The sequence below is a fragment of the Ovis canadensis genome, chromosome 19 (assembly GCF_042477335.2).
Source record: "Ovis canadensis isolate MfBH-ARS-UI-01 breed Bighorn chromosome 19, ARS-UI_OviCan_v2, whole genome shotgun sequence".
Classification (NCBI taxonomy): Eukaryota; Metazoa; Chordata; class Mammalia; order Artiodactyla; family Bovidae; genus Ovis; species Ovis canadensis.
In genome coordinates, this window is record NC_091263.1 from 63,507,176 (window position 1) to 63,521,897 (window position 14,722).

Sequence of the window (14,722 nt, forward strand, 5' to 3'; positions counted from 1 at the left end):
GAAACAGAGAATTATTGTGTGATCCAACAGTCCCACTCTTGGGCATGTACCTGGACAAAACTGTAATTCAAACCGATACACACACACCTACATTCACAGCAGCACGATTCACTAGTCAAGACACGAAAACGACCTGTGTGTTCCCTGACAGATGGACGGGTGAAGACAACGAGCTGCATACACACACCAGAATATCACGCGGCCACGAAAAAGAAGGCACTCCGGCCAAGCGCAGCACACAGACAGACCCCGAGGACGCCACGCTGAGCGGACTTAGCCAGAGAGAGACAAGTGCTCCACCACACCACCCATGCGTGGAGTCTAACACCTGACCCACGCGAACCCATCTGTGATGAAACGGACGCAGAGAACGGATGGGTGGCGGCTGCCGGGGGGAAGGGGAGGAATACAGTGGGAAGCGGCGGGTAGTGATGTACAGAGGGACAGACGACAAGGTCCCACTGGAGAGCGCAGGGAACTGTAATCAGTACCCAATGATAAACCATAGTGGAAAAGCACATTGTAAAAGGAATGTGTGTGTGTGTGTGTGTGTGTGTGTGTGTGTACATATAGAGCTGAATCACTGACAGAACTTAACGCAGCATTGTAAACCAACCATACATCAATTAACACCCACTGTTAAAAATTTTTTTTTTTAAAGAAAGAGCGGAGAACATGCTAAGGGGCAGGTCTTCAGGACAGGGGACCCTGAGGAGGCTAGGATGGTCAGGGTGCGCGCTGGGGCTGGACCACTGTGGCCTGGGAGGGGTGGGGAGACGACGCCACCACAGGGCCAGCCGACTTGTGTGACTTAGCAGGACCCTGTGGGCCTTTCCAGGACAGACCCACCCCCTGCCCCTGGCATACCCTCTGCTGTAGCTCTTCTGTGAAGCACCCAGATAACACTGTCACAGGCACATTTCCTGAGTTGTTTCACAGACGTGAAAACCACCCACCGAATGGAAGACGTTAACGACCTGATGACCGTGAGGACAGCAGCCCCTAGACCTACTGGCTCCCAAGGATGGATAAGGCTAGCCCCTGGGACACCGTCCCGTGACCTCACCATCAACCAGAGAATCACGCGTAAGCTGATCACACGGCCTGCCGACTCTCCTCCCTCACCTGGCCTTTCACTGAAACCCTGTGGGGAGTGGAAGGGTCTTGAGCGCCAGCCGCCCCTTCCCTTGTACTGGCGCCTGCAGTAAACACTGCCTGTCCTGCACCACAACCTAGGGACAGCAGATGGGCTTGACTGCGCATGGCAAGCGGACCTGGGCTTGGTTCTGGCCACTGGACTCCCTACTCCCCTGCCCCACCCCTCACTGTGCCCCCACATGCTGAGACCACCAGCGTCCTCCCTTGTATTGGACAGCACAGACTGGAGGCCCCTCCCAGAGCTGCAGTCTTCTCATCTGTACAGTGGGCTTGAGAACTGTAGCTCTAAGAGGAGATGGCAGGATGAAGGGTCTTCCCCTCTGGGAAGGCCCTGGGAACACGAGCAGTGGGTGACGCTGATTTAACTGTGCCTGCCCCCTGATGAGGGGCACCACCCGGGGCTGGCCATTGCTGACTCCCGTGTGATCCTGGACAAGCCTCCTCCCCAGTCCAGGTCCTTGGGTTCCCTGATGAGAAAAGTGACCCAGGGGACCCACTCCCAGACCCTCAGTTCCGTCCCAAGCCCTGGACAGCTGGGCATCGGGAGTCGCCTAGGAGCCAGTGCCCAGCCCGGGGAGAAGGCTGGGGGCCCGGGCCAAGAGGCCTTGGCTGGGGTGGGGGTGCCTCTCTCTGCTCAGCAGAGCCCTTTGCTGCAGCCCCTTGAGGACGTTTGCCCCTCCTGTCTACCTGCCCAGAGGACTCCCCGCAGTGTCCCCTGACCCAAGGTCCAGAAAAACTCACAGAGAGCTGCCAAGCACGCAGCCCCAGGGGAGCCCTGGCCTCTGCTCACAGCTCTATAGCCTGCTCCTCCCCAGTCCCAGCCTGCGTCTGGGGAAGGTTCGATCGTGGAGCCTGAGTGTCTTCCGGGGCCATCAGGAAGGGCCTTGCACTTAGCCTGCTCCCTGCACTCAATCCCTTTGCTCCATTTCCTATGTCACTTGCCCAAAGACCCTCCTCACTAGCCCCTGAGTTCCCCAGCCCTGTCCCTCCTTGGCCCTGCACCCACGGGACCCTGTCTGTCCTCTGCTCACACTGGCCCCAAACCTAGGCTTGCTGGGAGCTGCTTCTCTTCCGGCCCCAGTGGAGCCCGGCATGGGGCTTGGGAAGGTGCTCCTGGACGGGGAACAGCCAGAGTAAGGCCTGGCTCCCGCTTTCCCTCCAACCGCCTGGAGCCAGGCCCCGGCAGCCCCATCCTCTGCCCCACCCGGTCACTCGGTGCTCGGGCTGCCCTGCTTTTTCACTGTCTCATCGGCACATGTGGGCTGGGACCCTGGGTGCAGTGTTTTCTGCACTGCAGACTCCTCTCTTGGGCCTTATGCCTGGAAGCGGCATTTCCGGGTCAAACACCTGTGCTCTACTTTTTCCAGCTGGTTTCTGAAAGGAAAGCAGGACCGTTTGTCTTTAACTTTTGGCCGTTATTGTTTCTAATTCGGAGAAGCCGTGTATCTGCAGTGCCCGGTACTCAGCAAGGCACCGGGGGCCGAGTCATAGGGCCAGAGGCTCCAGCTGCCCCTCAAAGCTGTTCTGCCTGGGAGTCTGGCTGGCATCTGATCCTCTGGCATTTCTAATTGCGGTAAGACTCATAATAATAACACAGCCGCATGGCCCTCACTCTGGGCCAATGTGTAATCCTCCCTGCAGCCCTGGGAGGGAGGTGCTGACCATCCCTGACGGGCAGATGTGGAAGTCAAGCTGAGCGGGGTCCGCACTGGGGTCTGGGTGCCCGTCTGGCTGACTCTTCTCACAGGGAAGAACCAATCTGACCCCGCACGGGACCTGTCTCTTGCACTCTAGCCTTTGTGTTCTCTTGCTTTTGCTACAAAGTAAGAATGCTGCCTAGGGGACTTCGCTGCTGGCTCAGTGATAAAGAATCCATCTGCCAGTGCAGAGGACCTGGATTCAATCCCTGGTCCAGGAAGACCCCCCATGCCACGGGATGACTGTGTGCCCCACCTGCCCGCCTGCGCTCTAGAGTCCGTGAGCCCTGCTCCTGAAGCCCGGGCTCTGCGACCGGAGAGGCTACCGCAGTGAGAAGCCCACGCACCGCAGCTGCAGAGCTGCCCCCGCTCCCCGCAACTAACAAGCCCAGGCAGCGATGGAGACCCAGCACGGCCAATGAATAATCATTTTTTTTTAATTTACAAAAGAAAAAAGAATGCTGCCCACAGCCTGAAATATACAGGCTAGCCCATTCTCAGGACTCTGCTTTTTACAGGTGTAACACTTTCCCATTCATACAGAGATAGACAGTTGTGTAACGGAGAATCACATTTGTCTTATTGGAAGTTTACAGGACGTCATGACCTGAGTTCCAGGGACAGCCACGAGACCGAAGATCTGACACCAGGTTTGCAACTAACCACGTCCCCTCCCCTTTAAACACAAAAGAAGCCTGAATTCTAACTCCAGTGAAGTGGTTCTTCCGGACTCTAGTCCACTACCTTCTCAGTCTGCTGATTTTTTAAATAAAGTCACTATCCTTGTAGCAACAACTCACTTCTCAACTTACCTGCCTGCTGCGTGGCCAACAGTACAAGCTTGGACTCAGTACCACTCAGCTACCCCACGGCTGAGCTCCACCGAGGCCTGGGGTCTCTGACCACTCCCAAGCCTAATACCACGTGGGCTCCCACCAGTGCCGACTGCAGGAAAGCAGCATCCTAAGGGAGGGAGCCTGTACCCCACCTTCCTGAAGGCATCACCATGCATCTCTGGGTTCCCAGGGCCAGGTGGGTGGGGGAGGCAGAGGAAAAATGCTGGCAACATCTTGGGAGGCTGTCCCAGAGTACACAGCCTGGAGGGGCAGAGGCTCAGGGACACACAATCTAATAGGTAAGGCGCCTAGGGATTAGATCTGGTATACAGAGTGCCTGAAGAACTATGGACGGAGGTTCATAACATTGTATAGAAGGCAGCGATCAAAACCATCCCCAAGAAATGCAAGAAAGCAAAGTGGTTGTCTGAGGACATCTTACAAATAGCTGAGAAAAGAAGAGAAGGAAAAGGCAAGGGAGAAAGGGAAAGATACACCCAACTGAATGCAGAGTTTCAGAGAACAGCAAGGAGAGAAAAAAGAACAATGCAAAGAAATAGAGGAAAACAATAGAATGGGAAAGAGTAGTGATCTCTTCAAGAAAACTGGAGACATCAAGGGAACACTTCATATAAGGATGGGCTCAACACAGCACAGAGATGGTAGGGACCCGACAGAAGCAGAAGCGTTTAAGAAGAGCTGACAGGAACACACAGCAGAGCTGTACAAGAAAGGCCTCCATGGCCCAGGTAACCATGATGGTGTGGCCACTCACCAGGAGCCAGACATCCTGCAGTGAGAAGTCAAGCGGGCCTTAGGAAGCATCGCTACGAACGAAGCTAGAGGAGGTGATGGAATTCCAGCTGAGCTATGTGAAATCCTAAAAGAGGCTGCTGCAAAAGTGCTGCACTCAATATGCCAGCATATTTGGAAAACTCAGCAGTGGCCACAGGACTGGAAAAGGTCAGTTTTCATTTCAATGCCACAGAATGTTCATACTAGACAATTGCGTTCATTTCACGATAGCAAGGTTATGCTCAAAATCCTTGAAGCTAGGATTCAGGAGTACATGAACTGAGAACTTCCAAATGCACAAGCTGGGTTTAGAAAAGACAGAGGAACCAGAGATCAAACTGCCAACATCCACTGGATCACAGAGAAAGCAAGGGAATTCCAGAAAAACATCTATTTCTGCTTTATTGACTATGCCAAAGCGTTTGACTGTGTGGATCACAATAAACTGCGGAAAATTCTTGAGATGGGAATACCAGATCACCTAACCGGTCTCTTGAGAAACGTATATGCAGGACAAGAAGCAACAGTTAGAACCAGACATGGAACAACAGACTGGTTCCAAGCTGGGAAAGGAGTACATCAAGCCTCAATACTATCACCCTGCTTATTTAACTTATATGCAGAGTACATCATGCGAAATGCCGAGCTGGATAAAGCACAAGCTGGAATCAGGATTGCTGGGAGAAATATTAATAACCTCAGATATGCAGATGACACCACCATTATGGCAGAAAGTGAAAAGGAACTAAAAAGCCTCTTGATGAGGATGAAAGAGGAGGGTGAGAAAACTAGCTTGAAACTCAGCTTCAAGAAATTAAGATCGTGGCATCTGGTCCCATCACTTCACAGCAAATAGAAGGGGGAAAAGTGGGAACAGTGACAGATTTTATTCTTTTGGGCTCCACAATCACTGCAGATAGTGACTGCAGCCATAAAATTAAAAGATGCTTGCTCCTTGGAAGAAAAGCTATGACAAACCTAGACAGTGTATTAAAAAGCAGAGACATCACTTTGCCGACAAAGGTCCACATAGTTAAAGCTATGGTTTTTCCAAGTAGTAATGTATGGATGTGAGAGTTGGAATATAAACATAGCCGAGTGCTAAAGAATTGATGATTTTGAACTGTGGTGTTGGAGAAAACTCTTGCGAGTCCCTTGGGCTGCAAAGAGACCACATTAGTCAATCCTAAAGGAAATCAGTCCTGAATATTCATTGGAAGGACTGATACTGAAGCTGAAGATCCAATACTCTGGCCACCTGATAAGCACCGACTCACTGGAAAAGACCCTGATGCTGGGAAAGTTAGAGGCAAAAGTAGAAGAGGGCGGCAGAGGATGAGATATTTAGATAACATCACTGACTCAACGGACATGAGTTTAAGCAAACTTGACCAAACTCTGGGAGACAGGGAAGGACAGGGAAGGCTGCCTGGCCTTTGCTGCAGGTCGCAAAGAGTCAGACGCGACTGAGCAACAGCAACAGGCATCTAGGAGGCTTCCTGCAGAAGGGGACATCCTGCGGCCAAGGTCCCACCTCCAGCTATTTCTGGACAAGCTATTTCCTCTGCATCACCATCACTCCCTTCAAATGGCCACACCTGTCTACCCTCTCCCTAAGCGAGGCTCAAATGCCTCCGCCTGCAGGAAGCCTTCCCAACTTCTCCCTGCAGCTGACGTTCTGGTGCCTCCTCTGGCTCCCACAGTCCTCTGTGCAGAGCCATCCCCGCTGGGGGCCTCGATGGCCAGGATGCTGACTCATCGGCCCTCTGGGCACCATCTGGGGCACCTCTGGGAACCTGCCTGGCTCAGGACGTCAGGCCTGTGCGACCTGTGCACACAGACATGCTGCCTGTGTGCCCGGGGAACACGCTGCGCTGTGTCCTGCGCATCTGCCTGCGGAGATGCTGAGGAGGTGGCACTGGGCCCCTCCGCGCCCGGCAGGAGCTCTGGCCTCTGCAGCCCCTGTGCCCACCATGGTCGCCTGTCCTCGCCTCTGGTTTCAGCCAGAACTCATGTTTATAAATACCTGCCACCGTGACAGCAAAGTAGAGGGGTCTGGAGGCCACACTAATTGATTAATTAAACCCTCTCGGTTAATTAGCTCTGTCCCTCCAGGGAAAAAAGCCTAGAGCTGGAGCCAGAGCCTCCTCCGGGCTAGGGGAGGGTCTAATTAGCCTGGGTCAAGCTAAGCCTGATGCCAGCTGATGGGGCCAGTGGAGAGCCCTGGAGGAGAGAAGTCTGGGTACTGGGGCCAGGGGGACCACAGTGGGGGCGGGGGGTGAGGGGGCCCCAGCTTGGGTGTGAACCAGCCCCTCCCAATCACCCTGCCCAGCCTCCTGGCTCCTCACCTGAGCTCCAGAGGCCAGGTGGACCAGGAGGAGGCGAGGGGGTGGGCACTGCAAGGGGCAGGATCTGTGGGAGCAGAGGGGTGGAGGCTGACCCCGGGAAGATTTCAAAGGGGTCACCTTTATCGCTCACCTCCCACACAGGCCAAGGGAGACTCCAGTCTCTAAAGGGGCCTCTTGCCCTTGGCTGCTGAAGGGCAGCACAAGAGCTGGAATCTTCTCTGGATGTGGAGGGCATGGTAGGCTTGAGGCCGAGGAGGGACCTGATCAGTTTGGGTTTTAGAAAGATGGGGGTATGGTGGTGGGGGGTTGTGCTCAGGAGAATGAATTAGAGAGCAGGAGAGGGGTGGGAGCTGCAAAGAGGGGGGGCTTCAGTGTCCAGAGAGAGCGAGGGTCCACCAGGCATGGAGACTTGTGGGGAGGCAGCTCTGGCCTGGGTGTCAGCAGACTGGCTGCTAATGCCCTGTGGTCTGGGCCACCCAGTTCCTTCTCTGGGCCTCTCTCCCCTAAGCTGCAAGGGTCAGGGAGGGGTTCCCAACATCTTGGGGTGTGCGGTCAGGCCTGTCTCCTCGGCCTAGGACAAAGCACCTGCTTTACCCCACCCCGGCTCTCCTGGCACCCAGGCGTCCTGCCCAGCAGGGCTCCCATGTCTGTGAAGAGCCCAGCCCCCAGCACTGTGACGTCGGACTCAGCCCCATGGAGTTCGGGATGAAGGGGCACCTCCGGGTGGATACCTGTGCCGGCCCAGCCCAGGAGGGAGCTGGCCCCAGGAGCGGAGGCCGCGAGCCCGGGACACTCCGCCCGCCGCGCAGCAGGCAGGGCTGCAAGCTTGGCAGGCGGCCGACCCTGGGCCGGTCCTCCAGCTCCCCGAGTGGCCGTCCAAGTGGGAACAATGACCCTTTCACGTCACGCCTCCTTCAGTCACAGCAACTTTGGCGCCGCGGGACAAAGGGGCCGTTTCATCATTGTTGGGCTGGATCAACAGCCCGCCCGCCCTGAGCCCCGCTGCCCCCGCCCAGCCCAGGCTCCCGGGCCGGGGAGGCCGACCGCCCAGCTGGGCCCAAGCCCGGCAACCCTTTCCCCACTGGCTCAGCCACATCCGTCCAGAGACCCCCTCGCCTTCCTGGCCTTTTGCCCCTTTGGGCCCAGTCAGAGCTGGGCCAGAGCCACGCTCTAGGAGCCCCCGAGGACCCCAGGTCCTGCCCCCTCCCAAGCCTCAGTCTCCCTTCAGTGGCTGAGATGGACTCCCAGCCTCCAGCGACATCTGCTACCCTGCCCCTGAAGGGAAGACATCCCACTTGTGTTCCTGCCCCTAGACGGCACCCGCCCCTAGTGAGAGCGCCGAAGTGGGGAGAGGGCCCTGGCCCACGGGTGGGGAAGCAGGGGAGGCCTGTGGTCTGAGTCCTCGCCAGGCCTCTGCTCCCATATGGCCCTTCTGCGGCATGAGCCAGCTCAAGATCCCTTCCGCTCATCCTCGGGCAAGCCTCCCTCCACGCGCGGCTGGCCCAGAGGCCAGGGCACATGCTCCCCACCACAGCCCTGCCTCCGGCCTCCTCCTGTTAGGGCCTGGGGACTGGAAGCCGAGCCCCCAGACCTCCTCCCTTCTCCACCTGGCCAGAGTGTGCTGGGGCTTCCCGAGAGGGAGAGTGCTGGGGCCTTAGGGAGGAGGTCCCAGGCTGAGGATGGGGCCTCCTACCTGCTGAGTCAGAGCTGTGTGAGAGAGACTCCAGACCCCTGTGGCCCAGCACACCGCCCCAGAAGCAGGGCTGCGGGACGGGTGGTGACCTCGTGGCGGGCGTCCCAGCCTTGGGACTGCAGGCAGCATGGTGTTGGTAACTCACCCCCAGTGGACTGCAGGGGGCTCCAACTGCTGGGGGCCACCAGGGGATGGGGAGGCAGAGAGCTCAGTCAAGGCCAGGGGGTCGGGGGTCACCCCTGGCTGCACCTGCATGAATCAACTGTTACTGCACCTGGCTCTCGGGAAGTCCCTGTGCTGTGGGCCCGGATCAGCCCTTCTGCTCAACGAGGGCACAGGCTCTGCCAGGTGGGCTCTTTCTCCAGGACCCCAGGAGTGGGACCCCACACTGGGAGGGGGAAAGCCAGGGGCACGTGAGTGCTGCAGTTTTCCCCACTTTACAGATGAGACTCCTGAGGCTCAGAGGGTGGAGTGGCCTGTCTAACCACACCGCTGCAGAGCAGAGGCTCGGCCACCAGCGAGGAAGGAGCCGGGGTCTGGGGCCGGTCTCCCCGGGCATCTGGGTGCAGGAAACAGGCTGGCTGTCCAGGGCAGATACCGTGTGTATGGCTGCAAGGAACCTGCAGGACCAGGCCTGCCTCCCGGTTCCTACAGCTGCCTGCCCTCCCAGCCCAGCCCAGCCCCACCCCGCCCGGCGGCACCGCGCACACACTGCCCATCTGCCCTGCTCACTTCCTCTGACTAAGACTAAAGAAGCCCTCCTTCAGGGCACTGGAGCTGGCACCCGCCAGCAGGAAATGCCTGGCCCTGCCCTCCCCAGCGCCTGCCTGTCCCGTACCCCCCGCCCCATCTGGACTCCCAGGAACATGTTGGGGCAGGGCCGCTGCCCTGGGCGGAGGGGGCCAGGCTCACTGGGAGTGGAGGTGGATGCTCTCCCACCTGAACCTGGCCAAGGGCCCCTTCCATCCGGCTTCAGAGTCCCTGGAGCCCGAGGCGCCCCCGGCCTACTCAAGCCCAGGACCCTGGGAGCGGGGGAAGCGCTAAGCCCCCGCTACAACTCCAGTTGCGGAAGACCAGCACCTGGGCTCTGAGCACAGTTTCAGCCTTTTTTGACTCCCAGGCAGCCTCTGGACTCTGTCCTCCCAGATGCCTGGGGAGGAAGTGGGAGCTTGGCCTGATGATACTGGGGCTCCTAGGATCCCTGATGGCCATCAGGGTAAGGTGGGGGTCGGGGGTGGGGCTTCTACCAACTTCCAGCTCTAGGTGGGGGATCACAGCTCCAACACCACCTTCAATCCAGGCTCGGGCCCGGGCCACGGTCAGCACCTGCCCAAGTGGGGCCTGGACTAAGCCACCTGAGGCCCGAGGGAGAGGCTCAGCTGCTGGAAGGGCCGTGGGCCTGCAGCTGGGTTCCTGCACCCTCTGGACCTTGGCCTCCCAGCTGCACACGCTGTTGGACTCACTGAGGGCTGCTCGCAGTTCTGGCACCCTGAGTTCTTGAATAACACCTGCTAAGCCAGATGAACCATGGTCTGTCGGTCAGCAGACGATGGGCTCAAAGAGTCACCTCATTTGACTCAAGGGTCCTGGGAGGACCCCTCTGTCCTCAGCCGGCCTCTGACCTCCCAGAACGGGTCACTCTGAGGAGGACACAGCGCCCCTCAGCCCCAGGACTCCCAAGAGCCTCCGTGTAGCTGTGCATCCCTCCGTTGCCCTGGACTTGGTGACCAGCTCCAAGCTGTGTGGGTGAAGGCCAGCTTTGCCTTCTCTGGACCTCAGCTGCCACCCCTGTGTTGAATCTGTTCCCTTTCTGGGGGCTGTGACCAGGATCAGAGGTGTCTCCTGAACAAGGGGGTGTGGAAACCCCCAAGCCAGGGTGACGCAGGGGATGAGTTCTCTGGCCCAGATGGGAGTCTCACTTTCCAGACTGCTCTGCAGTTCCACCTTCAGAAGTGATCTTTCGTCTCCCTGAGCCTCACTCCAGGGGATAACAAAGAGACCTGTCTCAGCAGGTGTGGGAGTGACTTGTCTGAGCCACCAGGCCCCAGGGATGGTGGGAGCAGCTGTTACTGGGTTTGGCTGCTGGGAAGTGGGGGAGCTCCCAGACACCCTCAGAGCCTCTGGCCCTGGGCTGACAGCAGACCCCCAGGGCCTTGCCCCCTGGGGAAAGGCCCCCAGGACACACCAGCAGGCACTGCCCAAGCAGCCACACCGCAGGGCGGGCCCCTGCCTGAGGAGGCCGGAGGGGGTGGACGTGCCACCTTCAAGGAGAGGGGCACAGTCTGGTGACCTTGCAGGTGAGGGGAGGAGCGGGTGCTGGGCCACTCTGTCCAGGGGGAGGGCAAGGGGGAGGTTAGGCCCCCCGGAAGGTGGCCTGAGGCCTCTCTCCTCTGCCAGCAGGACTCTGCATGCTGTGATCCGAGCCTGAACCTTGGCTGGTGGGGGTCCTGGGGTCCCAGCCAGTGGACTCATGCTCCTTCCTCCCAGGAGAATGCCGCCTCCTGGGTATCTGGGGCCAGTAGTGACCTCCGCCTGAAGTGAAGACCTCACATCAGCTCTCCAAACTCCTCTTCCAGGCTCCCATTTTACTGTGAGCATGGAAACTGAACGCTAGAGAAGCTCAGTTACTTGGAGTTTGGCGGGAGGGGCTGCCCACACATCAACCCTTGCTTGGGAAAGAATGATGGAACTGGGGTGCTTTATCCTCGGGTCAGGCTCAGCCCCAGGGAGGCTTCTGGACAAGGTTACCTCATGGCCTGGCTACACACACACTCCCTTCTGTCCCCAGCCAGCCTGCCTCCTACCTGGCTTAGCACTGCCTCCTCCAGGAAGCCACCGGGATAGACTCAAGTTCCTTCGCTGTGCCCACCACCCCCTAATCAGTGCAGTCAGGGCCTGTCTACCTGTGGGCCCCCATGAGACCGCAGGAGGTCAGGGCTGGTTTGAATAGCCCTGAGTCCCCACAGACAGAAGGGGGAGTCCTTCTATCATGGGAGGACTCCCAGGGGCTTTGTCCCAGACTGCTAGTATGACAGCTTCCGGAGCAGCGCTGGGTCACAGATATGACTGCCTCACAACCTGCCAAGCGCATGGACCTGGAGACGTTTTCTGAAGGCCATCTAGCTGCTGGTGTCAAAAGGCCTAAAAATATGCCCAGCCTTTAACCCAGCAGATGTGTACCTGTGAATGTGCCCTGAGGAAATAGCCACTTGGAGGAGAAGCAGTGAGCCTCTAGTTTGCTCTGTGGGCTTAGAAGAGTTGCTCTCTGGGCCTCAATTTCCCGGGCTGCACAAACATACGGCCATCACACCTCATTGGTGCTGTGATCCAGCCAGGCGGACACGGCACAGTCCTCTTCTACAGTGCTCCAGTGAACCCAGCAATGCGGCAGAATCCCCTTCTTACTGACAGAATGTAGGGCGTCCGGTGAGAGGGTTCCGGAGAGCAGGCCCACTCTGGGGCCAGCTCTGCAAGCTACGGGAAGAAACTGTCCTTCCGGAAGCTGCTTCTCTCATGCTTGGAGTGGCCAGGGGCGGGGGAGGCGGGTAAGCAGGACCTTGTTCTGTGGCCTTGAAGCCACTACCCTGGCTCATACCAGTCCCAGAAGCTGGTGTCCAGCCTTCCCCAGGGGACTGCCTCCTCCCGGAGGAAACAGCGCTCTGCTCACGCCCACTGTCCTTCCAGAGGATGCTGCCTACTGTGCCCGGGTCACTGCGTGGGCCTCTGTCCCCTATCCATGGCCCTTCCCTGTCCTCTCTCTGGGACTCAGGCCATCTCTCTCCCCAGCCATGCAGCTCTCAGAGCCCCCTCCACCAGGAAGCTGGCTCAGATTTCACCTCTGGGAGTCTCACACCCTGTTACCCTCCCATGCGGCAGTCATCATGAGACAGGAGGGAAAGAACGGGACACAAACACGAGATACATAAAGGAGGGACACAGCTATTGGGATGCAAAAAAGACCAAATGGAACCAGCTGAAACCAAGGTGACTTGAGAATAGTCTGGTCATTGACTCAAAATCACTCCCCTTACGCCTTAATAGTTCCAAGACGAACCATAAAAGGTCAAAAGTGGGCAGTGGCCCAATTCCGGGAAAATCCCCACCATTCCCTGAAATAGTAAGAATATTCCTCCCACTTGTTAGCGATGAAATTACTTATCCCATAAACACCTACGAGCCCCAGGCCTGCTCTCAAGCTCTGAGCTGGTCCACATTCTGCCTATGGAATGTATTCCGCTCAGCAAATGTGCGTCTGCTTTTCTCTGGCTCCATCTGGAATTCTTTCCTGCATGAAGCTGAGGACCCTCCCTTGGCGGTGGCCTGTCCCAGTGACCCTGCGGGTCCCAGGACGTGACACTTCCCTCTCCCGCAACATCTCCTGGAGTGACCATGAAGGGACTGCAAAGGGCACAGTCTTGCGCCACTTGCTGGGCTACAGCTCCCGTGGCCGGGACTGAGGGTTCTGAGACGTGAAAGCCAAGTAGCCAGTTAGGCGACTTGACGCAGCCCACAGCACCTGGCAGAGACCAGCTCTCTGGCTAGTAAGGAGCCTGCCGAGCCTGAGGCTCCTCTCTGCTGGCTGTCTCTCCTTCTCCTTCCTCACCTTCCGGTTAAATCACTCCATCCCTTTGGACCTGAGAAGATCTGTGAGACAAGCACCCAGACACAATGGCGACTTCATTGGGCGAGTTTTCCCTCTATGGCTCCTGGAGCCCAATTCCCCTCCCCACCCATTCTCGGTTCATTTCCAAGACCCAGAACTGCGTCCAGGGGCCCATATAGAGGACTACAGGAGCACCCACTACATTTGGGGCCTGGCCTCACTGCCCTGAGCAGAAGTCACAGGTGGCCACGTCCCTCAACAGATCACAGACTTACACTCATTCACAAAATCCATCAGCCAAGGGTGGGGATAGTCCCCTCCTCCTCCTCCTCCACTCTTTCTGACTTCTTAGACAGTCGGCTGGCCCTTGACCTCCCTGGCCAACTTGGCCACAGGCCAGGTGCTGCCTCTGTTTCATGGCTGTACAGAGGGATCCCTCCTTAGCCTTCCCTGGAAAGTCCCATGACATTAATATTACTTATATAGAAAACTCTAAAAATTCCACACACACACACAAACTAGTAGAACTTAGAAACAAATTCAGCAAGATAGCAGAACATAAGATTAATGTTCAGAAATTGGTTGCATTTCTTTACACCAACAATGAAATACTAGAAAGGGAAAGCAAAATGATTAGCTTTTAAAATCATACTCCTATAAAATATTAATACTTAGGAATTCATCTTACTAAGGATGTGAAAGACTTACATGCTGAGAACTATAAAACACTAATAAAGTAAACTGAAGATGACTCAAAGAAATGGAAAGATATCCTATGCTCTTGGATTGAAAGATTTAATATTGTTAAAATAGCCATACTACCCAAAGCAATGTACATACAGACTGAATGCTATTCTTATTGAATTATCCACAACATTTGTCACAGAACTAGAACAAGTAATTAAAAAATTTATGTGGAACCATCAAACACCTAGAGTTGCCAAAGCAATCCTGGTGGGGGCGGCGGCGGGGGGAAGACTCTCCCAGACTTCAAACAATACAAAAAGCTACAGTACTCAGAACAGTGTGGTACTGGCACAGAAACAGACCTATGGATAAACGGAAAAGAACAGAGAGCCCAGAAATAGGCCCACAGACCTGAGGTCAACTGACCTTTAACAAATGAGTCAAGAATATACAAGGGGAAAAGGACAGTCTCTCCAGCAGCTGGTGCAGTCAAACAGTCACACTGTATCAGTGATGTCATTACACACCCTCACATCATGCAAATGCCTTCAAGACTTCAGTATTACACATGACACCATAAACCCCTGGAAGACAGCGTAGGCAGAACATTCTCCGACATAAATTATACCAGGGTTTCCTTAAGTCAGTCTCCCAAGGCAATAGGAAAAAAAATAAAAAACAAACGAAGGACTCCCCTCGTGGTTTGGTGATAAGGAACGGTCCGGGAAGATTCCACCTTCCTTGAGGCAGCTAAGCCCAAGCACTGCAACAACTGAGCCTGTGTGCTGTAAGTACTAAGGCCTGCACACCCGGAGCCTGTGCTCCACGGCAAGAGAAGCCACCACGGTGAGGAGCCCACGCACCACAAGTAGCGAGTAGCTCCCCTCCCGCCGCTGCAACTAGAG